The sequence below is a fragment of the Macaca thibetana genome, chromosome 14, assembly GCF_024542745.1.
Source record: "Macaca thibetana thibetana isolate TM-01 chromosome 14, ASM2454274v1, whole genome shotgun sequence".
NCBI classification, from domain to species: domain Eukaryota; kingdom Metazoa; phylum Chordata; class Mammalia; order Primates; family Cercopithecidae; genus Macaca; species Macaca thibetana.
The window spans coordinates 31,307,018-31,331,330 of NC_065591.1; the positions used below are offsets into that span (position 1 = coordinate 31,307,018).

Genomic DNA, 24,313 nt, shown 5'->3' on the forward strand with positions numbered 1-24,313 from the left:
CAGGAATCGGAGCCCATGTCTGTCTCTGTGCACTTGGCAGGCAGTCTCCAGTCCTGCTGCGTACTGCCGTATCACCCACTCTGCCCAAGGGTTTTTGTTTGTTTGTTGAGACAGTTTCACTCTGTCACCCAGGCTGGAGTACAGTGGTGCGATCTTGGCTCACTGCAAACTCCACCTCTGGGGTTCAAGCGATTCTTGTGCCTCAGCCTCCCTAGTAGCTGGGATTACAGGCGTGTGCTACCACGCCCAGCTAATTTTTGTATTATTAGTAGAGACAGGGTTTCACCATGTTGGCCAGGCTGGTCTTGAACTCCTGATCTCAAGTGATCCACCCACCTTGGCCTCCCAAAGTGCTGGGATTATAGGTGTGAGCCACTACACTTAGCCTGTCCTAGGGTTTTTATCCAGGACAGCCCCTCATGAGCTACACTGAATCATGTGTATTTCAGCCTCAGTCAGGCTTCTGGGAGGAAAACACCCATCTGTGCTACTGGATGGGAAGAGCATTTGCCTAGACAAAGGACTCTGCCCTATTACTGGAACCCCTGAGTGGGCCCTGCAACTGCCTTGAGGTGTGAGTGGGGCTGGGGTGAAGCAGGGTGGGGTTGGCCTGCCTCCCCCCCTGCCTTGCAGAGGTTGGAACCAAAATAGAGTGGCTGGCAGCACATGGGAGCTCAGAGTCAGAAGTCTTGGGCTCATACCTACCACTTACTAGTTGTGTGCACTTAGGAAAGTCACTTTTCCTCTCAGAGCCTCAGTTTCTTCATCTGGTAAATGGGGATAAAAATACCTCTCTCAGAGCACTGTGGTCAGGATGAAATTAGATCTGTATGCAAAACACTTAGTGTAGTCACTAGCATGTAGAAAATGTGCAATAAATGGTAGCAAAAGGAGGTAAGTCCGCCAAAGAGAGCACGAAACACCACTGACAGGCTCTCAGCCCCAGAGAGGGCAGATCTCGCACTGCCCCAGAAATGCTTCTGGGACCCAATGTGTTTCAGGAACTGTCTGCCAGAACCAGCGTCCCCAGACATTGGGAATATTCAGCAAGCTCTGTAAGGGCAGAGACCATGTTGATTTTGTCCTATGTCCAGTACCAGTGTATCAGTTTCTTATGGCTGCTGTAACAAATGACCACAAACTTAGGAGCTTAAAACAGTGCAAGATGGCTGGGCGCAGTGGCTCACGTGTGTAGTCCCAGCACTTTGGGAGGCCGAGGCCGGTGGATCACCTTAGGTCAAGAGTTCAAGACCGGCCTGCCCAACATGCTGAAACTCTGTCTCTACAAAAAGCACAAAAATTAGTTGGGCGTGGTGGCAGGTGCCTGTAATCCCAGCTACTTGGGAAGCTGAGGCAAGAGAATCGCTTGAACCCAGGATGTGGAGGTTGCAGTGAGCAGAGATTGTGCCATTGCACTCCAGTCTGGGCAACAAGAGTGAAACTCTGTCTCAAACGAACAAACAAACAAAAAACCCTATGCAAATGTATTATGTTACAGTTCTACAGGTCAGAGTCTAAAATGGGTGTCATGGGGCTAACATCAAGGTGTCGACAGGCTGCATTCCTCTGGAGCCTCTGGGAGGGAATCCAGGGCTATCTGAACTCCTTGGGTCCTTGCTATTATATAACATAGCATATCCACAGGTTCTGTGGATTGGAATATGAACGTTTTGGGAAAGCCATTATTTTGCCCCTTCCTCCATCTTCAAAGTCAGCAGTATGTATCTTCCAACTACACTCTGATTCTTGCTTATAAGGACCCTTGTGATTGTACTGGGCCCACCTGGATGATCCAGGCGGCTCTCCCCATCTCAAGGCCAGCTGGTTAGCAACCTGGTTCTATGTGTAAATTTCTCCCTCACTGTTGTATAACGTAACATATCCACAGGCTCTGGGGATTGGGATTGAAATTTTGAGGGAACCATTATTTTGCCTACCACACCTAGTATGAAGGAAAGCAGAGAAAATGCCACATCAGAATACTGACTGTGCACTAATTTTGAACTGAGCTTCCTGCCAAGGAAGGCCAGAGGATCTCACAGTCTACGCCAGGACACAAAGCATTCACTTGTGAGGACAGTCATGAGCACATTACAAGCTGTTACGACTTAGAGAGTGCTGACAGTTACAGAAGTCCTTAGAACACAAAGAATCTCTGGCCAGTGCTCAATAAATCATTATATTTATTCAACAAATATTCTGAGCATCAGTTAGGTGCTAAGTGCCAAGGAGGCAGAGATGAGTAAGATTACTATCCCTGCCCTTGAGGAACTTGTAGGCTCAGGTAAACCTCCTGGAAGAGGTAAGGATGGAGCCAGGATTGAACACAGGGGGAGGTACAGATGAGGGGAGAGCATGATGGTTGTGTGTAGTATGCATGGTGACTTCAAGTGCAAAATCTGCAGCCAGGACTGCCTGGGTCTGGAGTCTGGCTGGGCCGTACACTGACTGTGTGACCTTTGGCAAGTTTCTTAGCTCTCCTATGCCCCAGTGGTCTCATTTAAAAGGGGTAATAATAATAGTAGTATTGTCACAGGGTCATTTTGAGGATTACAGGATTTAATATACATGAAGTGCTTACAGCAGTGCCTGGCACATTGCAAGCGCCATGTAAGTGTTAACTAATATATGATTATCTCCCTTTTATCCTTTTCTCAGTCTTACAATAGCAAGGGAGTGAGGGATATTTCAGCAGGTCCTGGAAAGGAGACAGTTATGACAGCTCATGGTCTCTGGTAAGAATGTTAGGGGTAGAATTTTCTGTTTTCAAATCTCCCAGCCGGGTGCCATGGCTCATGCCTGTAATCAAGCACTTTGGGAGACTGGGGTAGGTGGATCACTTGAGCCCCGGAGATCAAAAGCAGCTTGGGCAACATGGTGAAACCCCATCTCTACTAAAAATACAAGAAATTAGCTGGGCGTGGTGGCATGCACCTGTAATCCCGGCTACCTGGGAGGCTGAGATGGGAAGAGAGCTTAAATTCGGGAGGCAGAGGTTGCAGTGAGCCTTGATTACACCACTGCATTCCGGCCTGGGTGATGGAGTGAGACCCTGTCTAAAACAACAACAACAGGCCAGGCACGGTGGCTCACGCCTGTAATCCCAGCACTTTGGGAGGCTGAGGCGGGCGGATCACGAGGTCAGGAGTTCCAGACCATCCTGGCTAACATGGTGAAACCCCGTCTCTACTAAAAATGCGAAAAATTAGCCGGGTGTGGCGGCGTGCGCCTGTAGTCCCAGCTACTCGGGAGGCTGAGGCAGGAGAATGGCATGAACCTGGGAGGCGGAGCTTGCAGTGAGCTGAGATTGTGCCACTGCACTTCAGCCTGGGAGACAGAGCGAGACTCCATCTCAAAAAAAAAAAAAAAAAAAAAAAAAAAAAACCAACAACAACCACTACCACCTAAAATGGGAAGGAAAAAGCAGTTTTAACTTTTGGCTGTTGGGTAACAAATTGTCTTCATGCAGATTTCCTTATGATCCTCTCATATACACAGACCAAGAGACACCGGGTTTGATCTGAGCAGCTACGACTTGCCCCAAGTAGACCCAACCTTACGGTTGTGATGTGCGGGGGTTGTTCTGGGTTGGGGAGAATCAGGAGAGCCAGGAGCTCCGAGCCCAGGCTGGAGGAGGGGGTCCAGATTCCCTGGGATTATGTCCCCTTCAGCCACTGGAATCTTTTACCAAACAGATCTGGAAACATCATTCTGGTCCTAAGTACTCACTCCTCCTTAAGCTCAGGGCTAATGGTTGATGAGTGAGCAAACGTCTCTGTTATCACAGAGGGCTAAAACTGGATTTGTTTAAAGCGTTTTCTCTTTGGAGGTGCAGTAATTGCTCTCCGATCAGACAGGAAGTCCTATTGCTCGAAAGGAGCCACTGTTATCAAGAGAAAACACATCAGCGCCCGTCCTCTCGGGAAGGGAATTGTGAGTAATCAACAAGCCTCCTCTCCAGCTGGCCATGGGGCCTTTGTTCAGACACGACAGGTCAGGGAAAGTTTGAGCAGGCAGTGCTTTTAAGGGGCGGTGGCAATTCCAGTTCTTTCTCTTCCTATTTTCCTTCCCAGGGGACAGGCTTTCCCCAGGGAAAGGGGCTAACCTGGTACATTGTTCTGAAGCCATCAGACAAATCTGATTACATCACTCTACCACTTGAAACTCTTCAAGGGCACCCTCGTTGCCTTCAGGATCAAGTCCCATTCCTTAATCTGGTCTATGAGGCCCTTTATCACTGGGGCTTGAGGGCACACCTCTCCCTCCTGCTGTATCTATCATCACTCCCAACCAGCTCTCTTCCTGGTCCCCAGTCCGCTCAGTGCCTCTCGTCATGCCTGGAGCACCATCTCTACACGCTGTGGTGTGCCGGGTCTAAGACACTGCCCGTCCATTCAGATCACACGTGCAGACATGAGAGGGAAGCCTTGTAAAAGTGGAGAAATGAATGAGACAGACCTAACTGTGGCAAACTTCTGCAAACCAACCTCCAAAACCCTAGTGGCTGATCTCAGCAAGGCTTTTTGTGTGTTATTATTCTAGTCTGTATGCTTCTTGAGGATAGGAGAAACTTCCAAGACCTCCATGTCACTCACCAGAAGATACTACTGAAGGTAATAATAAGACTGACAGTAGATGTTTTGTAAGTGCTACAACTAGTAAGTATCATTCACTGAGCGTGTTCCATAAGCAAGCTATACTGAAGACTTCATGTGTGTGCCTTATCTTATTTAATCCTCGCAATGACTCTATAAGGTAGGTTTTTTTCTTTTTTCTTTTCTTTTCTTTTCTTTCCTTTTCCTTTTGACAGGGTCTTGCTCCGTCAACCAGGCTGGAGTGAAGTGATGTGATCATGGCTCACTATAGCCTCAGTCTCTCTGACTCAAATGATCCTCCCACCTCAGCCTTCCAAGTAGCTGGGACCACAGGTGCGTGCCACACACACTTAGCTAATTTTAAATTTTGTTTTGTTTTGTTTTAGAGATAGGGTCTCACTCTTTTGCCCACGCTGGTCTTGAACTCCTGGATTCAAGCAATGAGTTAGGCAAATATCCCCATTTTATAGATGAGGAAGTTAGGGCTTACCAAGGTAACCATTTGCTCAGGGTTGTGCTGCTGGCAATGGTGGAACAAATACACATATCCAGGTTTGTCTAAGCCCAGACCCACCTGGAAGTTGAATACCAGACCCATACTGCTTCCTACGTGTAGACACACGCGTGGAGGGTCCAGGAGGCGGAGCTGCTGCAGGGCTGGGAGGCCCCAGGAAAGGCAGGACAGCCATGATCAGGGTAGGGTGTCTTTTGTTTGGCTTTACTTCAAACAAAGACAGCAGCAGGGAAACTGAAGCCCCCAACTTCCCTTCTCTGAAGACCAAAGCAAGGCCAAAAATAGGAGAGACAGGAAACATTTGATCCCAAAGTGTCAAACAAACATAAATATCCTGCCAACTTTGCCATCAGGGAATGTGCGAGAACAGCTGCCACGCAGGGGCTACTTAAGAGGTCGGCCTGCCGGGCTGTGCCCAGCCAGGCCCTCTCAAGTTGCCATGGGTCTGGGGTCTGTTGTCACATGGAACAGCAGGGCATCCAGGATGCTTAGAGATTGCTGTTGCCAAAAGAATGCACCTTGCTGCCCTGCAATGACAGGAGGCCCCAGCTGCTGGCTCCACAATCCATCACTGTGTGCTCCAAGGCCCGGCCTCCCGCAAGCTGCTTCCGGATGACAGAATGCAGCAGAGAGGCTAAAGTAGTCCTGTCTCTGGAAGACACTGGACTCCTCTGATAGCCCACTTTGGCTCAAGGACTCTCTGATGGCCTTTCTGAGCCTTCCTTAGACTGCAGTACAGTCTAAGTTGCCTCCATTTCACTCCTTCTCGCTCTTGTTCACTCAGAGTCAGACCTGCCTCATGGGGCCTCCGAGGCTCTCTCAGCTTTTCCCAGCTCCCTCACCATTTTTCTCACAGGCATTTCTTCTTGTTAAGTCCTCGCATGTTCAATCCTTTCCTGGGATCTGCTTCTTGGAGAGAGGCACTAACTCCGAGAACACCTAGTGATTGCCTCATTTTATAGTTGAGAAAACAGAAGCTCAGAGAGGCAAAGGGGTCTTTGAGATGTCATACAGTAAACTCATGCAGGGCAGGAAATGGGTCTCCCAGCTTGCAGGCTAGACCCACTTCCTTTACATCACCTGTGTTTGGAATGGGGTAAAGGGTGGGAGAGAAGTGATAAGCCATGTGTGAGTGTTTCTTCAAAGTAAGGCCCCTCACACATTCACTTGTAGCTTCCTCTAGATTCAGAGCCACAGAAGGCAAAGACAGTGTCTGCCTTATTCACCCATTTGTCCCAGACACTCTAGTCTCCAAATCTTGGGCCCTTGCCCTCACTGCTGCCTGACATAATCCATACGACGCACCATTCACATGAGAAGGGTTTTTATTGCTTTTGCAACTGGGGAAAGGCAAAGTAGAGAGACACACACCCCCAAATGAGTGTGTGGAGAGCACCTCAGAAGATGGCTAGGAAGGGGTAGGGATCTTCCCAATGGGAGAAAAGCCAGCATCTGCATTTGCCCAGGGACCTCTTCCTGCTGGGGCCTTTGCTGACCTGTCAGTTAGGAGGTCTACTAATTTCTTCTGCACCTGGCTAGGAGCGGGGGCATGGCTTCCATCATGCTAATTGCCACCATCTCCCCAGTGACACTGAGCTCAGTTCCTGATAAGGTGCTTCCTTAATAGTCTCCCATTTCCCTGCTGACACCAGAAAATAGGCCTGACTTGGCAGTGCGTTACAGCACTGAGTGAGGCAGAGCTGTCACACCCAGCCTCGCAGCCTGAACCATTAGCGGACCTGGAATCAATAGCGTTCAGACAACCCTTGTTTCCCTGAAAGCATTCGCTTGGCACGTTTGCTGTTTATCAGGCAGTTCCTTTCTCAAATGTCCCACGGTCTGTGGCCCTGGCACCCAAGACTCTCCTCCTTTCAGAAAGTGCTGAGGGGACTTTGCAAGTTTCAGGCCGCATCAGCTTTCTCTCTTTGGAACAAAAGGAGAATAAGAAGATTTGTGTTTGTCAGCACCAGCTTGTAAGTAACGACAGTTTTGGTTACAGTTTGTTGGTTGCAGGCAACAGAAATAAACTGTGATAGACTTAAGCAAAGTGAGACTTAAAGGAGTGTCTCTTTGGAACTCAATAGTGGGCTAGATCAGTACCAGCCAAGCTTCTTAAGATTCAAGTTCAAGGGAGTTCAATATCAAGTTCAAGTTCAAATTCAATATCAGTTGGGTCTAGTTTCAGTCACTTGCCTACCTTTTCGTCAAGGGAGGTTGGGGCAACTATATGGTCTGTATCTAGCAAAGGTGAGTGATGATACCAGAAAGAGGAGAGAACAGATGAGGGTCTGGTCAAAATAATAGAAGCTCACTAGGTAGACAGCTGAGAATGTAGACTCAAAGGAGGTGCTGATGGCCTGGTGTATGGTAACTCAGGCCCTCTCTGGCCTTCAGACTTCTCTTCCAGACCTGTGTGAGGAGTAAATGATATACCCTGTGGAATGGGCCCAGCACTGAATACATGCTCAGTAAGCAATAGCTAGTCGCCTTGGTGCCTGAATTACTGCTTTTGTAGCATAATTTTAAACACTAGACAAAGTTAAAGCACGTGGTGGAAAGCTGGAGGCATGATCTGATTATTGTCTTGAAATCCATGAAGAATTCTGCTAAGTGTTGTGACCAGCACTTTAAAAAATAAATAAATAAATAAAGATTGCTGCTAATTTTCACAAGTAATAGGAACAACCTGAGATTTTTGAAGACTTGGGTGAAACACTAAGGAAGAACTTGCAGTCTCTGAAAAGAATCATAGAAGAGCATTGTGGGCCCTGCTTCTCAGCAGATATTGTTGAACAAAACAGAATTTTATCCTCTTGGGATACCTTAGCCCTCTGGCAGCACCATCATACAGAATTTGTACTAACTGCTTGTTTAACAGCCTGGATCACCTTCTAGACTACCAGCTCCTTGAAGACAGAGGATAGGGGCTGACATCTGCTCACTGCTATATTTTTGGGGTCCCACACAGGGTATGGGACACAGATGTGCTCAGAAAATATTTGCTGAATGAATAACAGAGGGTTGATGACCTTTCAAAATCACTGGTTTTTGCAAAGCGTTACTCCAGCCACCGCAACCACATCTACCTATAGAAACAAAATAAAATCAACACGGTGGCACTTCTGGGGCTGCGGAGCTGACCCCATAAGGTTTTCTTATCTTAAGCCTTATACTGCTTATTGAAGTGGAGGGGAGAGAGAATGGAGGTGCTACCAGGGCAACTCATGACAGAGGTGGGGCCTGGAGGAGAGGAAATGGAGAACAGAGGGCGGGGATGTTAACAGGAAATTCCTGTGGGGATCCAGGGGGCGGGACTATTGCCAGGAACTTCATTTAGTTCTGACCTGGAACTGTGGACCAGGGTCTCTTCCTGACTCAAATGCCCATAGGCTGGAGGGAGGGAGGGAGTGAGTCTGACCCTATGCCACCCTCTTCCCCTGCCAAAAATGTTCAATAGCAATGCAGGACATGTCAAAGGCCATTCTTGACTAAAGGCCATGCACAGGTTGAGGGAATAAATGCTATAGGCGTTCAGATGAACAGGAGATCACTGTGGCCGGAAGTGGTCAGAGATGTCTTTATGGTAAGAAGCGGGGTTCAGGTTGGCCTTATATGATGGGATAGATTTGCGTATGTGGAGAAAAAGGAGCACAGGCAGGAGAGACAGCCCGAACAAAGCACAAAAGTAGAAAAGTACAGTGTGTGCCTCTGAGGCCGGAGGTTCTTGGCAAACTCAGGAAAATGAGTAGTCAGAGAAAAGGTGAGACAGGGAGGCTGGGGTCAAGCCCAAGAGATCCATTAATGTCAAGTTAAATTGTTTCTTATTCATACATGTTGGATACAGTGAGTTCTAGATTTCTCTTCAAAGAATCAGTATGTCAGTATGTTCAGTTCTTTGTCCTCCATTTTAAAGTTTAACTTCCTCATAGTTTCAGTAAACAACCTTTTCCACCACTTTTAATCAGTAGTTCACATCTGTTCCCCTGGTCACCTGCTCCATCCTGACTCATCCCAGTCACCTGCTTTGACCTGAGTGACCCCTGGTCACCTGCTCTGACCTAAGTCACCTTTAGTTACCTGTTCCATAACTGTCCCACCAAACTGCTCACCCTGCCACTCTGGCTCTATGCCTACTCTCTTTAAAATAGCCAATCGGAATTAGCTTAGACTGTGCAGTCCAACCCTAGCCAATAGGGGAACAACACAGCAGTAGGGGCTACCTGCTTTAGAAATAAGAACTCTGTCCCCTCCCTTGTTCAGGTGTGCTTTTGCCATTACTCCATCCACGAGTGGCACCCCTCTATAGAAGCAAAAATTGCCTTGCTGAGAAAATTAAATTTATGTTCAAGTGCTATTTCTTTGTGGCACCGAGGAACAAGCATTTTGTTTCCAACAATCATATATTTATAAGTACTACTTACATATGAAGTAATGAACAAATGAATAACTCATTATAAAAAAGAACAGAGGGTGAACAGGAAGGAAGGAGATGGCTCCTCTGCTGTTTGAATAATTCTGTCCAATCCAGCAAGGACAAAAGGCTTTAATAGTCAGCCTCCCAGGTGCTCCCCTCAATGCCTCTGGGCTGGGAAGAACCTGTGAGCTGCCATCCACAACTCTGGCAGAGGAGGTGGCCAAGCTCAGACAAAATGCGCAGGAGCTTCTGGGGCAGTGTTAGCATTGAGTGAAAATCTCTAGAGATCTTCTCTCTCCTATCAGCCAATAAAGGGGTTCAACCAAGTGGGTTAACCTGGTAACTTAAGTAAAATAGGCTATTTCTCTTGGGCAAATTTTTGGAGAGGCTGAGAAGATCCCTGCCTCCAAACTGCCCACACCATTCCTTGATCCAGTGGGGTAATGCCTGGAATTTCATAATCACAGCTTCATGTCTTAGCTAGAAGCTGTGATTGCTAGCATTGAAAGCTGTTATCAGACTGTTCTGTTCTACCCAACTGTAAATGAAGAATCTGAAAGCAGGTTTTGACAGGAAGGCTGGAGAGAGAAAGAAAGATGTAATCTGAGTACTTGAGGTGGAAGATTGTCAGGGTCACAGGGAGTAGGGGAGACAGCAATGAGAAGAAGAGCTGGAATCGAGACAAACATTGCCAAGGGCAATTTTGCTGAGTTCTAGCAAGGAATCCTAACACCAGCCAGAGTGTCCAGTTATTAACAAAAATGTTTCATATATTCGGTCCGATTATGGCATCAGCCAGATGATTTAAATGACTGCATTAGGCAGCTAAATCCATAATCGTTGGCCCTGCTAACACATAGGGGAGCTTGGCTAATCTTAACATTAGCAGGTTGCGGCGCCTCGTCAACAGCTGCCTGCTACAGAGTGTGACTGATGCTGTTCTCAAGATCCCAAGGAGGCCCAGGGAGTTCAGGAGGATGGAAGTGTTCATTCTTATTATAAAATCCCCTGAGAACAGCAGGCTGTTTAAAGGATCAGTGTGTGGGCCATTTTTCTTCTGAGGAACTTGCCTTACAGTCTCATGCTGCATATTTCCCAGTCATAATAGTTTGGAGAAAAATATTGCTAAATGGCTGCATAAACAATTTTAATTGGCCTGGGCTCCCAAAATGTGCTATTTTTGTTCTGCTGCCAAGCTTGCTTTTTTACTAGCTAATTATGCCCAGCATTTAACTTTCGGCAAAAAAACAGGAAATAGGGCATTCATTACTCGAGTGACAACTTTTCAACAAGCCCACATTTCAACATCCATTGTGTAATTTCCTCTCCCGAGCTTACAGTTAGTTGTTCCACCAGGCCTTTGGAAACAAACAGCTCCTTCAGTGGGGGCTGGTAGGGGCTTTGTTCAGATCTAAATGCTCTCCTATCTCCAACGCAGGCAGAGACACAGGCTTCCATGAGCCACCAGTGCCTATGGGGTGGGTCTCTTTCCTTGTTTGGGCTCCTCGCAGAAATCCCCCAGCTGGGGTTTCTGCTAGTCTCAATTAGCTGCCAGATTGGGCTCTATCGTCAGAAGCTGGGCTGTGCAGCTGGGGAGTCAGGCGACACTCAGAGGGATGCTGTCTTGTCCCTTGAGGAATCCTAAAAGACAGTCAATCCACTTTGTTAGGCATTAACTCCTAGAAAGTGCTATAAAGCCATGTCTTACTATATGATCTATTTTAAATTTATTATATGAAAACATTGTATTGTAAAGTATATCAAATACCTAGAAAGTACACAGCTTATTAAGTGTATAGCTCATGAATTTTCCTTCTTTCTTTTCTTTGAGGGGTCTCTGTCGCAGGCTGGAGTGCAGTGGCATGATCTCGGCTCACTAGACCTCTGCCCCAGGGGTTCAAACGCTTTTCATGCCTTAGCCTCCTGCACAGCTGGAACTACAGGTGCCTGCCCCACCTTGTCTGGCTAATTTTTGTATTTTTAGTAGAGATGGGGTTTCACCATGCTAGCCAGGCTGGTCTCAAACTCCTGATCTCAAGTGATCCACCCGCCTCGGCCTCTCAAAGTGCTGGTATTACAGGCATGAGCCACTGTGCCTGGCCTCATGAGTTTTCATAAAGCAAATACCATGTAACTACCATCCAGATCAAGAACAGGTTATTACCAGCACCCCAGAACCTCCAGCACTCCAAGAGGAACTCCAAGAGAGTTCCTCTCTCCTCCCCAGAGTAACTCCTATCCAGACTTCTAATACTATAGTTTAGTTTTGGGTGTTTAAACTTTATATAAATGGAAGCATATAATATAGTTTATGAGTAGGTATATATTTTAATATTTGGCTTATTTTGTTCCACTTTGTTTTGTTGCTTATAACTATACTTCATTCATTTACATTATTACAGAGGATTCTCTGTATGCATATAACACAAGTTATCAATTTTATTATAAATGGACATTATGAATTTTATTATAAATGGACATATGGATTGTTTCCAGTTTGTGGCTGTTCTGTTTGTTTTTGTTTTTGTTTTTTTGAGAGAAAGAGTCTCGCTCTGTGGCCCAGGCTGGAATGCAGTGGCACAATCATAGCTCACTGCAGCCTCCAACTCTTGGGCTCAAGGCATCCTCCCATCTCAGCCTCCCAAGTAGCTACTACTACAGGTGTATGCCACCATACCTAGCTAATTTTTTGTGTTTTGTAGAGATGGGGTCTCACTATGTTGCCCAGGCTGGTCTCAATCTCCTGGCCTCAAGCAATCCTTCTGCCTTGGTCTCCTAAAGTGCTGGGATTATAGGTGTGAGCTACCACATCTGGCCTGTGGCTGTTCTAAATAATGCTGCCACAAAAAATTCCTGTGTTTGTATTTTAGAGTACATGCACACACATTTCTGTTGAGTGTCAACTAAAAGTGGGCTGTGTTATGCACACTCAATTTTTACAGCTTCAGCCAAAGTATTTTCAAAAGGTTGTATATGAGTTGCCATTGCTCCACTTCCTCACCAGCACTTGGTATTGTCAGTCTTTTTAATGTTAGCCATTTGGGTGGGTGTGTAGTGGTATCTCAGGGTTATTTTGATTTGCTCATCCTTGACTATTAATGAGGATAAACACTTCATATGTTTATTCATGACTGGATTTAGAATATGATGAAGGTTGAAGAACCCAATGGTTGAAGTCAGGAAAATAATACTTTAATGGAAGAGGAGATTGCCTAACCTTCCACCTTCCTGAAGTTCTGGTATTGACCAATAAGGAATTATAGAACCCTCATGCTGCACTTACAGCTGTGCTGGGCAATGTGGGAGAATAAAAAAAGTCCATTGCCCTATGTGCAGTTCCTTGCTCTTCTCTCTAAGCAACGTATCATCAGCATCTTTCTATGTCATTAAATATCCTACAATGTCATATTTATTTATTTATTTATTTATTTATTTATTTTTTTTTTTTTTTGAGACGGAGTCTCGCTCTGTCTCCCAGGCTGGAGTGCAGTGGCCGGATCCAGCTCACTGCAAGCTCCGCCTCCCGGGTTCCCGCCATTCTCCTGCCTCAGCCTCCCGAGTAGCTGGGACTACAGGCGCCCGCCACCTCGCCCGGCTAGTTTTTTGTATTTTTTTTTAGTAGAGACGGGGTTTCACCGTGTTCGCCAGGATGGTCTCGATCTCCCGACCTCGTGATCCGCCCGTCTCGGCCTCCCAAAGTGCTGGGATTACAGGCTTGAGCCACCGCGCCCGGCCTACAATGTCATATTTAATAGCTACATTGTATTCAATCATGTAAAGGTATTATTTATTTAGCCAATCTTCTATGGGTTCCAATTTTTCACTACTATTCACAATAATATGCTGAAAATTCTTGTGGCTAAATCTTTGGCCACATCTGAGATTATTTGTGAAAGCCAGCACATTTCAAAACTATGATACTTTGGGGGCAAACTGGAGAGCACATAGGGACATATTCTTAATTAGTTACTATGGAGACTGATGCTTCATTTTTTTTTTCTTCCTTTTATGAGCCTACCTTTACCAAAACTTGGTGGCATTCCTGAGGGTGAGCTAAATGAATTGAAAGTGATAACAGTATCAGGGTGAATCCAGGCACTCCAGTTCCTGCTTTGGCACCTTATTATGAAACTAATAATCATCATCATTGCTATTTATTGAGCACTTATTATGTGGGAAGCCATGTGTTAGGCACTTTATAACAGATGTTACCATTTAATCTTCACAACCTTATCATATGGATGCTATTACTGTTCTCACTTTTTAGGTGAAGAATCTGAGGCTTAGAAAGGTTGAGAACTTGCCCAAGGTCATCCAGCAGTGGTAGAGAAGGAATTGAAACCCAGATGTCTCACTCTATAGCTCCAATTCTTAACCAGTATGCTAATGGTTCTCAACCTGTGTACTTTGGCATTCCGGAGTACTGCAAACCTTTTCTGGGCATGCTTCTAAATTTTATGTATCGAATGTATTCTGCCACTGGGTGGGAAACGCTATGTGGCAGACTGATCTCCAAAGTGGCTCTCCTTTCCTTTCCCCTATTCCCAGCTCCTCCCATTGAGAGGTAAAGACTGCATCCCCACCCCTGGAACAGGGGCTGACCTGATTTGTCTTGGCCGATAGAAAGCGGTGGAAAGGACAGTGGTGCCAGTTCCGAGCCCAGCTGTCTCTTGCTCCTGTCCTGGTATTTCTGTGGGTCCTTGCTCCCAGAGCTCCCAAGATGGTGGCGGGCCACTTCCAAAATGGTGGCAAGCCTCGTATTCTCAGACCCGGGGTTCTTGGCCTCACAGATTCCAAGGAATGGAATCTTGGGCTGTGTGGTGAGTGTTATAGCTCTGTTAGAAGCCGTGGGTCATGGAAGAGAACCGTGGAACCCAGTGACCAGGGTTCAGCTCGATTAGGACAAACCCAGGCACTTAGCCCTGCAGGAACAATGGCAAGCCTTTAGTCCTATGGGGAGTGTCAATGGGCGCCTCGCTGGATCCGGAGCACAGCGGACACCCCGCTGGATCCGGAGGGATGGAAGTCAGCAGCAGGTCTGCGATGGTGGCAAACAGCAGTGGTGGACTGAGGGAAAGCTCAGCTCCAGCTATAACAAAACATGGACGAGAAGAGTGCAGTTGCAAGATTTAATAGTGTGAAATAGAGTGAAAACAGAGCTCCCACATAAGGAGAGGGGACCCAAAGGGGGTTGCCGGGTGGAATGCCTGGGTTTATATCCTGATCCTTGCCCCTCCCGCTGTGCTCTCAGGCAATAGATGATTGGCTATTTCTTTACCTCCTGTTTTTGCCTAATTAGCATTTTAGTGAGCTCTCTGATTGGTCGGGTGTGGGCTAAGTTACAAGCCCCGTGTTTAAAGGTGGATGCGGTCACCGTCCCAGTTAGGCTTAGGGATTCTTAGTCCGCCTAGGAAATGCAGCTAGTCCTGCCTCTCAGTGCAGATGAGACATCAGGAGCAAAGCCAGGTCAAGGCCCCAGATATGTGAGACAGCCCAGCGCAGCCAAGATCAGCCAAGCTCCCTAAGCCAACCGTCAGTTGACTGTAGATGCATATGTGACCACTCTTAAGCCCAGTGAAACTGCCTGGCTGACCTGCAGACTCGTGAACAGAATGTTAACTCTTAGATGTTCCTGAAGTGCTGTGTTATTTGTTTTGCAGCACGATTGTGATGATAGGTAATACATACTGCTGCGGCTATGTCTAATGTAGGGACTACTACCTGGTGGGTCATGAAATGCTGGATAGACTTGGGCACGACTTGGCCTCAGCACAGTGAAATGTCATGTTACCACTTTAGAAAGTGTCTGTTTATAGAAACACGATGTTCCACGAGCATATGGGGACACGGTTTTATTCAACAGCCAGACTTGTGCTGTTGGGCCACTCATGAATAGTGTGATGTCACCATCCCTTGCTAAGTAAACTTTAAAGGGGCTGAGAGAAATAAAGTTTCATTTTGGTCACAAGTTACATGTCATGTTGTTCGTGTGCTGGTTACACTAGTTGAGTTGGATTTCTGTCTCTGCAACCCAGAGTCCAGGTTCCACAGGTGGGAGCATTTGAAAGACTTCAGTGGCTCCCCTGCCAGTTAATGCTCTTGGCTCTTCTGTGACTGACATGGGGCCGAGAAAGGACACTCCCAGGGCAGGCTGGTTGTTTCCTATTTCAGCCTCCTCATCTTATATGAGGGCCTCCTCCTGGAGCTGGCCCATGTGTAGACCAAAAGAGGCAATGTTTCTTTGCAACAGGCCACCTTTGCCAACACCCCTAGGCTCCCAGCCTCTAGAAGCTACAGACTGCACTGGCATTTCACTATCCCCCACTGTCACACCAGCTAAACAATGCTCCATACTCTTGGACTTTTTCTTATTCCTTTATACACTTCTGTTTCAGTTATATATTATTACCATGTAACAAATTGCCCCAAACTTAATGACATGAAACAAGCACCATTTTTTTTCTGTTCATGTATTCTGCAGATCAGGAATTTGGAGAGGACATGGGGCAATGGCTTGTCGCTGCCGTCAGCTGTCTAGGGCTTCAACTGGGAAGGCTTGAATAACAGGGACTGCAATCATCTGGAATCATCTTCTTCCACATGTGCCGTGTCCCTGGGCTGGCTTGGGCTCAGCTGGAACTGTTGGCAGGATGTCCACAGCATGGTGGCCTCAGGGTAGTCAGACCTTTTTTTTTTTTTTTTTTTTTTTTTTTTTTTTGAGACAGAGTCTTGCTCTGTTGCCCGGGCTGGAGTACAGTGGCATGATCTTGGCTCACTGCAACTTCTGCTTCCTGGGTTCAAGCAATTCTCCTGCCTCCTTAGTAGCTTGGATGACAGGCTCCTACCATCATGCCTGGCTAATTTTTATATTTTTAGTAGAGATGGGGTTTTGCTGTGTTGGCCAGGCTGGTCTCAAACTCCTGAACTCAAGTGATCTGCCCGCCTCGGCCTCCCAAAGTGTTGGGATTAAAGGCCTGAGCCACCGCACCTGGCCAGACTTGTTACATGGTGGCACGATGCTCCAAGAATGAATGTTCTAGCAGTACAAGGTGAATGCTGTGTGGCCTTTTATGTCCTATCCTTGGAACTCATATATTCCTTCACATCTCTTTTACTCTATTAGTTAAGACGGCCACAAACCTGCCCAGTTTCAAGGGGGAGGGATGTAGACCTCATTTCTTGAGCAGACAATTATTAAAGAATTTGCAGCCATGTTTTACTGCCATATCTTAAATGTATCTATCCATTTTTCCCAGCTATTAAGATCCTTTATTTTGTGTAAGAATTTTTTCATGGCAAACAAAAAACAACTCAAGCTAGCTTGGGGGGAAAAAAGGCATGGATAATTTATTATAAGGATGCAGCATTATCTCACAGAACACTCCCAAAAATGTCACGTAAGTCCTAACGTGTGCTCAGCGCCAGTGGGTACTGAGGGGTTAATGAGGCCAGGTCTTCCCTGCTGATGCATCAGCACACCTGGGCAGTGTTGCCATTGCTCCAGATGCCCTCAGGTGGTGCCACTAATGGGAGGGACTGGAGCACGGCAGCAGGCCTGTCACAGAGCGGCTGAAGAGGCCACAGTACAGAGCTGCTTGTGCGGCTCCCAGGTGGGGGCTAGAAAGCTGGAGATCTAGGGAGGGCTGTTTGGAGCAGTATTCTTCCATCCCTACAAATTCCATCCCCACAGAAGGAATTCCCATTTCTTTCTAGAGGGTAAGCTTCTTAGATCTTTCTTCCTCTTCTGTCAGGCTGCCTCTGGCTATCGCAGCCTGGTAGATTTAGTCATTCATTGGTTTCTTGGGTGTGCCTCGCACTGAGGCAGTGAACAAGACATTCAAGATCCCGATAAGATGGAAAAATGCTCTGACCTGGGATCCGGCAGCCCTGACTTTGTTACTTTCCAAGTGACTCTGGAGAGTTAAATCAGGGCCTTGACCTTGAAGGATCTCTAAGATCCCTTCAGAACCCCCAGAAGAAAGATGATTCTGGCATATCGAGAACTCCTAAAATTTCAATCCTCGACCTCAAGTTTATTTTCTGTCTTCTGCCTTACTGCTGGCTGGCTTACTCTTGCTGTAATTTATTTAACTGAGCCGTGCTGAGCAGTTTGGAACTGAGTTTGCATGAGTCACTGTCCATAAAATCAAGTTAAGTGGATTTCATTCCACACGGCGCACCTGTGTATATACACAGGGAGAAAAAGCTGGATTTTCTTGGCTCTTCCAGCCCACTGTTAGAATTGCTTCTTTACGGATACAGCATTCACCCAGTATTTATAGTCCATTGTTATAACAGCCTCCTTTGGAGAGCTGAAAGTAAAGTGTTGGATGCAATTTTTCCTACAGATCATTTTATATCGCTGTCCTATTTCTCTATCTAGCTGGAAAAGCTGACATTGATTTTCTCTATTTTATTGCAGTTGGCAAATATCAGATTCAACTTCATTCAGTCATTTTTACTGAGTGTTATGTGAAGTCATACTGAGCTAGGTATAGGGGTGGAGGTTAAGGGAAAGTATCATACTCTTCAAAGACCCTACAAGCGGTGTGAAGTGTTAAGTAACAACTCAAAGGTTAAACAATGCAAGAGAAAGTAGCTAGGCAGAAAATGGGAAATTCAGTGTGTTCGGTGGAAGGAGAAGCCAACCAAGGTGTGTGATCTGGGGAGGATTATGGAGAGTCTGGGAGTGATGTTGAGCTTGTGAGGCCGATTTCTGTTTGCACCACTGCCCACATCTCCCCTCTCCCCATCCCCATCTGATATAACCTGCACAAGAATCATTTCAGTTCACTATTTTGTAAAAGGACATGATCAGAAAAAAAGAGTTGGAGTAAAGATGAGCATTTCTAGGAAGAAATGCCCGAAGGGTCTGCTCTGGTGCTTGTGAAAATATATTTTGGAGCCAGAGTGAGGGATTATAAAGGGATTTATTTCATTTTGTAACTCAGCCAAAAGCTCAGGCAGACTGACTAAAATGGTGGTTTGGGGGACTGGCTATATGGATCTTTGTTCTTATTTTCTATCCTGTTAGAAAATGTGCAATCTTTACTCTGCCACAGAAGAAACATTGCATGGTTTTTCTGACCGTTTTGAAGTGTTTTGAAAATTCTATTCCATTTACCCTTTCTGAGACTCTGGGAGACCTATTAGGGGGTCAGGGAGGGGCATGGTGGGGACTTACCCCTCCACTGATGCTATTTTCATGGACATAGGGTCCTTTTGAGAAAATTGAGTTGCTTTAAAAGACTTTAAGTTTTGGATGCAGCTGTGTTTGTATCCAGGACACAAGCAAAATTTGGTTTGCTTAATAGATTCTGTGGGTTATGCTGTGTTGGGACAAGATATGCCCACATTTTCCCAGCAACCGTTTGGGAAGCTTTAATGTCCACATGGTGCATTAGGCTGAGTGATGTCTGCCTCCAAAGCCCCTGGATAGCACCACCTCTGCCCTTGAGGAGCAATGATTCAGTAAGCAGTGCTGTCCAGCAGAAATATAATGTGAGTTACACATGCAATAGAAAAACTTCTGTAGCCACGTGAAAAAGTAAAAAGAAACAGGCGGGATTAGTTTTAATCATGTATTTATTTAACTCGATATATCTAAAATATTATTTCAGTATACAATCAATATAAAATGATTAATGACCTATTTTACCTCTTTTTTTCATACTAGGTCTTCAAAGTCTGATGTGTGTTTTACACCATAGCATATCTCAATTCAGACTAGCCACATCTTAAGTGCTTCATAGCTACATGTGGCTAGTGACCACCGTATTAGACAGCACAGGTCTAGAGTTCTCTACCAGTCCTTCCTGATCCCTTGGATCCCTGGAGGGCCTCTTGTTTTAACCTTTGTAGGCAACAAAGAGCCCGACCCTTTGGATTTGACTAGAAATCGCTCACAACTTAATCCTCCAGCGATGTAATTCTCTTCGTTACTCCCAGTGATGGAGTCTGGTGAATTTCCAGGGCCTTCCATTATGGCACCATCAGTACCCACCCCTGTTTATGCCACATTTACACCTTCTCTGTTCCTTTCTCTAGCCCTTGCTAACCATTAATTTGCTTTCTATCTCTGTGAATTTGCCCTCTTCTGGATAATTTCATAGAAATGGAATCATGCGGTATGTGACATTTTGTCTCTGGCTTCTGAGACTTAGCATAATGTTTTCAAGGTTCATCTATGCTGTGGCATCTATCAATACTTTATTCCTTTTTATTACGGAATAATATTTCATTTTACAGACATACCACAGTTTGTTTATTCATCTGTTGATGGACATTCAGATTGTTTCTACCTTTGGGCTGTTGTGAATACTGATGCTATGAACACTGTTGTACAAGTTTTGTTTGAATACCTGTTTTAACTTCTTTGGGGCATATACCTGCTAGTAGACTGAGTGGGTCAGATGTTAATTCTATGTTTAACTGTTTGAGGACTGGCCAGGCCAATCTGTTTTCCAGAGTGACTGAACCATTTTACATTTCCACCAGCAATGTATGGAGGTTTCAACTAATTTCACCACATCTCTGCTAACTCTTTGGTTTCCATTTCTTGTTTTGTTTTTTTAAATGTTAATTATAGCTACCCTAGTGAGTATGAAGTGGTATCTTATTGTGTGTTTTTTTTTAATGCCTTTTTAAGTTTTTTATTTTATTTTATATTATACTTTAAGTTCTGGGATACATGTGCAGAACGTGTATGTTTGATAAATAGGTACACATGTGCCATGGTGGTTTGCTGCACCCATCAACCCGTCATCTACATTAGGTATTTCTCCTAATGCTATCCCTTCCCTAGCCCCCACGCCCCAATAGGCCCCCGTGTGTGATGTCCCCCTCCCTGTGTCCATGTGTTCTCATTGTTCAACACCCACTTATGAGTGAGAACATATTGTGCTTTTTTTAATTGGTAAACTTAATTTTTTTAGAGCAGTTTTAGTTTTACATAAAAATTATGTGGAAAGTACAGAGAGTGCCCAAATACCCACTGTCCCCACACATGCATGACCTCTCCACTGCTGACATATGCACCAAAAGTGATACATTTGTTGCACTTGATGCATCTATATTGACACAGCATAATCAACCAAAGCCTATAGTTCACATTCAGGTTCAGTCTTGGTGTGGGATATTCTATGAGTTTTGACAAATATAGAATAATTTGTATTCATCATTGTAGTATCATACAGAATAGTTTCATTGCCTTAAAAATCCTCTGTGCTCTGTCTCATTGTGGTTTCGATTTGCATTTCCCTAATGACTAATGGCCTTCAGCATATGTCTAGCGGTTTTTAAATAGTGCCTTGAGAAGCCCCCTGAGGGGCCGCTGTGGAGAGGAAGAGACAGCTGAGCGGCAGCAATGGTGTGCAAGACTTCCACCCACTCCCCCACCACAATCACGCCACTTGCATCTATTTGACATGTTTGACTTCTCATGAAATATTCCATTTGAGTAAATGGTTCTGAGGCTTTCATAAGTTTGGCAGTCACTTACTTGGGCTTGTATTTTCCGCATCTTCACTTGGCTAGTGAGACTGGAAACTTGCACCACCAAGAGTGGAACCCTGTTTTTCTGACTTCTGGTTCCATTCTCTTCCAACTGTACTGCCCTGTCAGTAAAAACAACAACAATAATGAAATAATGACAATGACCATGTATTAAATGGTTATTTTACAGCAGGCACTATGGTAAGCACTGTCATGTAACCCTCTCATAACTTTGCGAGGGTCATGCATTTTGAGACACCAATCACATTTAGAAATCTTCACCATAGGCTGGGCACAGTAGCTTACGCCCGTCATCCCAGCACTTTGGAAGGCCAGGGCAGGGAGATTGCTGGAGCTCAGAAGTTCAAGACCACCCTGGGCAACATGGTGAAACCCCATCTCCACAAGAAATATGAAAATTAGCTGGGCATCATGGCATCTGCCTGTAGTCCCAGCTACTCTGGAGGCTAAGGTGGGAGGATCACTTAAGCTTGGAAGGTTGAGGCTGCAGTGAACCGAGATCACACCACTGCACTCTAGCCTGGGTGATAGAGTGAGACCCTGTTTCAAAAAGAAAAAAGAAAAATCTTCACCATCACCTGCAAGACCCCTCTCCAACTTCATGCTGCTCCTCTTCCACTCAATGACTCTACCCCAGCTCCACGACATTTCTGCTGTCCCTTGTGAAGACCCGCATGTTCCCAGTCTCAAGACCTTCTCGTCACTCTGCTCTCCTGTCCTCCTTCACGATAAACCCTTATATTGTATAGTTTTCGTGGATCTTTCAATAACAGATTATTGAATTTTCTCAAAAGCACCTGTAGTAGGAATTTATACCTTCTTTTGAAATTAAGAATGCCAAGTCTTGGTTAAGTAAAATCAGTTGCTCAAGGTCACACATTCCCACATTTATATGCTCATTCATTTTTTTGAAAAAAAATTTTTTTTTTTTTGAGACGGAGTCTCGCTCTGTCGCCCAGGCTGGAGTGCAGTGGCGCTATCTCGGCTCACTGCAAGCTCCGCCTCCCGGGTTTACGCCATTCTCCTGCCTCAGCCTCCCGAGTAGCTGGGACTACAGGCGCCCGCCACCGCGCCCGGCTAATTTTTTTGTATTTTTAGTAGAGACGGGGTTTCATTGTGTTAGCCAGGATGGTCTCGATCTCCTGACCTCGTGATCCGCCCGTCTCGGCCTCCCAAAGTGCTGGGATTACAGGCTTGAGCCACCGCGCCCGGCTGAAAAAAATATTTTTAAACTTATATTTTGTGCCAGGAACTTAGATAGGTGTTATGTGGGATAAGAAGATAAAACATTAAAACAAACAAACAAACAAACAAACAAACCCCTGTCCTCAAGGAACTTACAGATTAATAGGAGGGGTGAGATAGGAAAATAAATATCTATAATACAAGGTAAGAATTTGAAGTGCTGTATACAGTAATCATGCACATGTGCAAAGATTCCATTAGAACTAGATTCAGTTGCATACCAAGGAAAATTCCAGTAACAGAGGTTTCTGACTCTGGGGCCATCAAAGATCCAAGCTCTTTCTTTCCTTTGCTCAACCATCTTGAGCAGAAGGAAGTGGAATGTGCAGAATGGAAATGTGGTTTCCATTTGAATGGTTCAAGATGGCACTGGACCCCTAGCCACTCTGCGTGCATTCCCAGCAGTAGAAGCAGGAAGGGGAGGGCAAAAACAGAGCACTGCCTGGCTGAGTCAGTTCTCTCTAAGCAGCCTTCCTCGAGGTCCCACTTACATTTCTACTTAGTTTTCCCTGGCTGATGTATTCACCTGGCCTCAGTAAATTGCAAAAGAAGCTGGAAAATGAAATTTTTTTAGCTTATCTTTTGTCACACCTAGTAAAATTGGGGTTTCATTCCAAAGAATAAGAGGAGAATGGATATTTGAAGACACTGAGCTGTCTATCACAGACATTTATTTGAAGCACTTTTTAATGTTAAAAATGTGGAAATAACATAAATATCTAAAATCATGATTGGCTCAATAAATTAATTGATTTATTAATATGCATGCTTAAATATTACATTTTAAAAGAACGTTTAATGACATAGGAAATGTTTATGATATGTTATACATGTTAAGTGAAAATAATAATTACTACTATTCTAAGAAAACAAGATATTATGTAAGAACCATAAAAAAGGAACAGCTACATCTTGATATAAAAAATTCATAGTACTGTGGTTATCTTTTTTTGTTTTTTTTTCAGACAGAGTTTCACTCTGTCGCCCAGGCTGCACTGCAGTGGTGTGATTTCGGCTCACTGCAAACTCTGCCTCCTGGGTTCAAGTGATTCTCTTGCCTCAGCATCCCAAGTAGCTGGGATTACAGGTGCCTGCCACCATGCCTGGCTAATTTTTGTATTTTTAGTAGAGATGGGGTTTCATCATGTTGGTCAGGCTGGTCTCGAACTCCTGACCTCACGTGATCCACCTGCCTTGGCCTCTCAAAGTAGAGGGATTACAGGCGTGAGTCACTGTGCCCAGCCAGTTGTGGTTATCTTTAAAAAAAGAGTTCTTGGCCAGGCACAGTGGCTCACTCCTGTAATCCCAGCACTTTGGGAGGCAGAGGTGGGTAGATCACCAGGTCAGGAGTTCAAGACCAGCCTGGCCAATATAGTGAAACCCTGTCTCTACTAAAAATACCAAAAATTAGCCGGGCATGCTGGCAGGCACCTGTAATCCTAGCTACTCAGGAGGCTGAGGCAGGAGAATCGCTTGAATTGGGAGGTGGAGGTTGCAGCGAGCCGAGATTGTGCCACTACACACCAGCCCCTGCGGCAGTGCGAGACTCCGTCTAAAAAAAAAAAAAAAAGAGTTCTTATCATTTACAGATATATTTATGGATGAAATAATATGATGTCTAGAATTTGCTCTATAGTAGAGGAGAAAGAGTGAGGGAGGGGAGTACAGGTGAAACGAGAATGGCCATCTGTTGATAATTATTGAAGCTGTGAATGGATAAATGGAAATGTATGGTTTCATTTTCTTTTATGCATGTCTGAAAATTTTCATAAGAAATGATTTTTTAAAAAATGGATTAAGTACCAATCACTCATCTTCTGTCTCATTTATAAATGGACTAATAATACCTATCCCACAGGAAGACTGGAGATTAAACAAAATGATAGGGTATGTGAAAATACTTTGAGATGAATAAAGGTGGTCAGAAATGCCTGTTCCTCCCATTGGGGGAGGCTGGCATAAAGCAAGATTAGGGTGAGAAGCCAGGATCTCTGACTTTTTATTCTGGGGTCTGCACTCCCCATCTTGCCT

At 45.2% G+C, this 24,313-nt stretch overlaps 1 protein-coding gene across 1 annotated transcript in view; it reads left to right on the top strand.

Annotated features, from left to right (window-relative positions):
- Window positions 1–8,379: 8,379 nt before the first annotated feature.
- The window catches only part of FBXO3 (F-box protein 3), a 203,876-nt gene continuing 187,942 nt past the window's right edge, over window positions 8,380–24,313 (top strand). The window contains exon 1 of the mRNA XM_050758782.1: window positions 8,380–8,385. The gene's annotated coding sequence lies outside the window, so the exon portion shown is untranslated. The remainder of the gene's footprint in view (window positions 8,386–24,313) is intronic.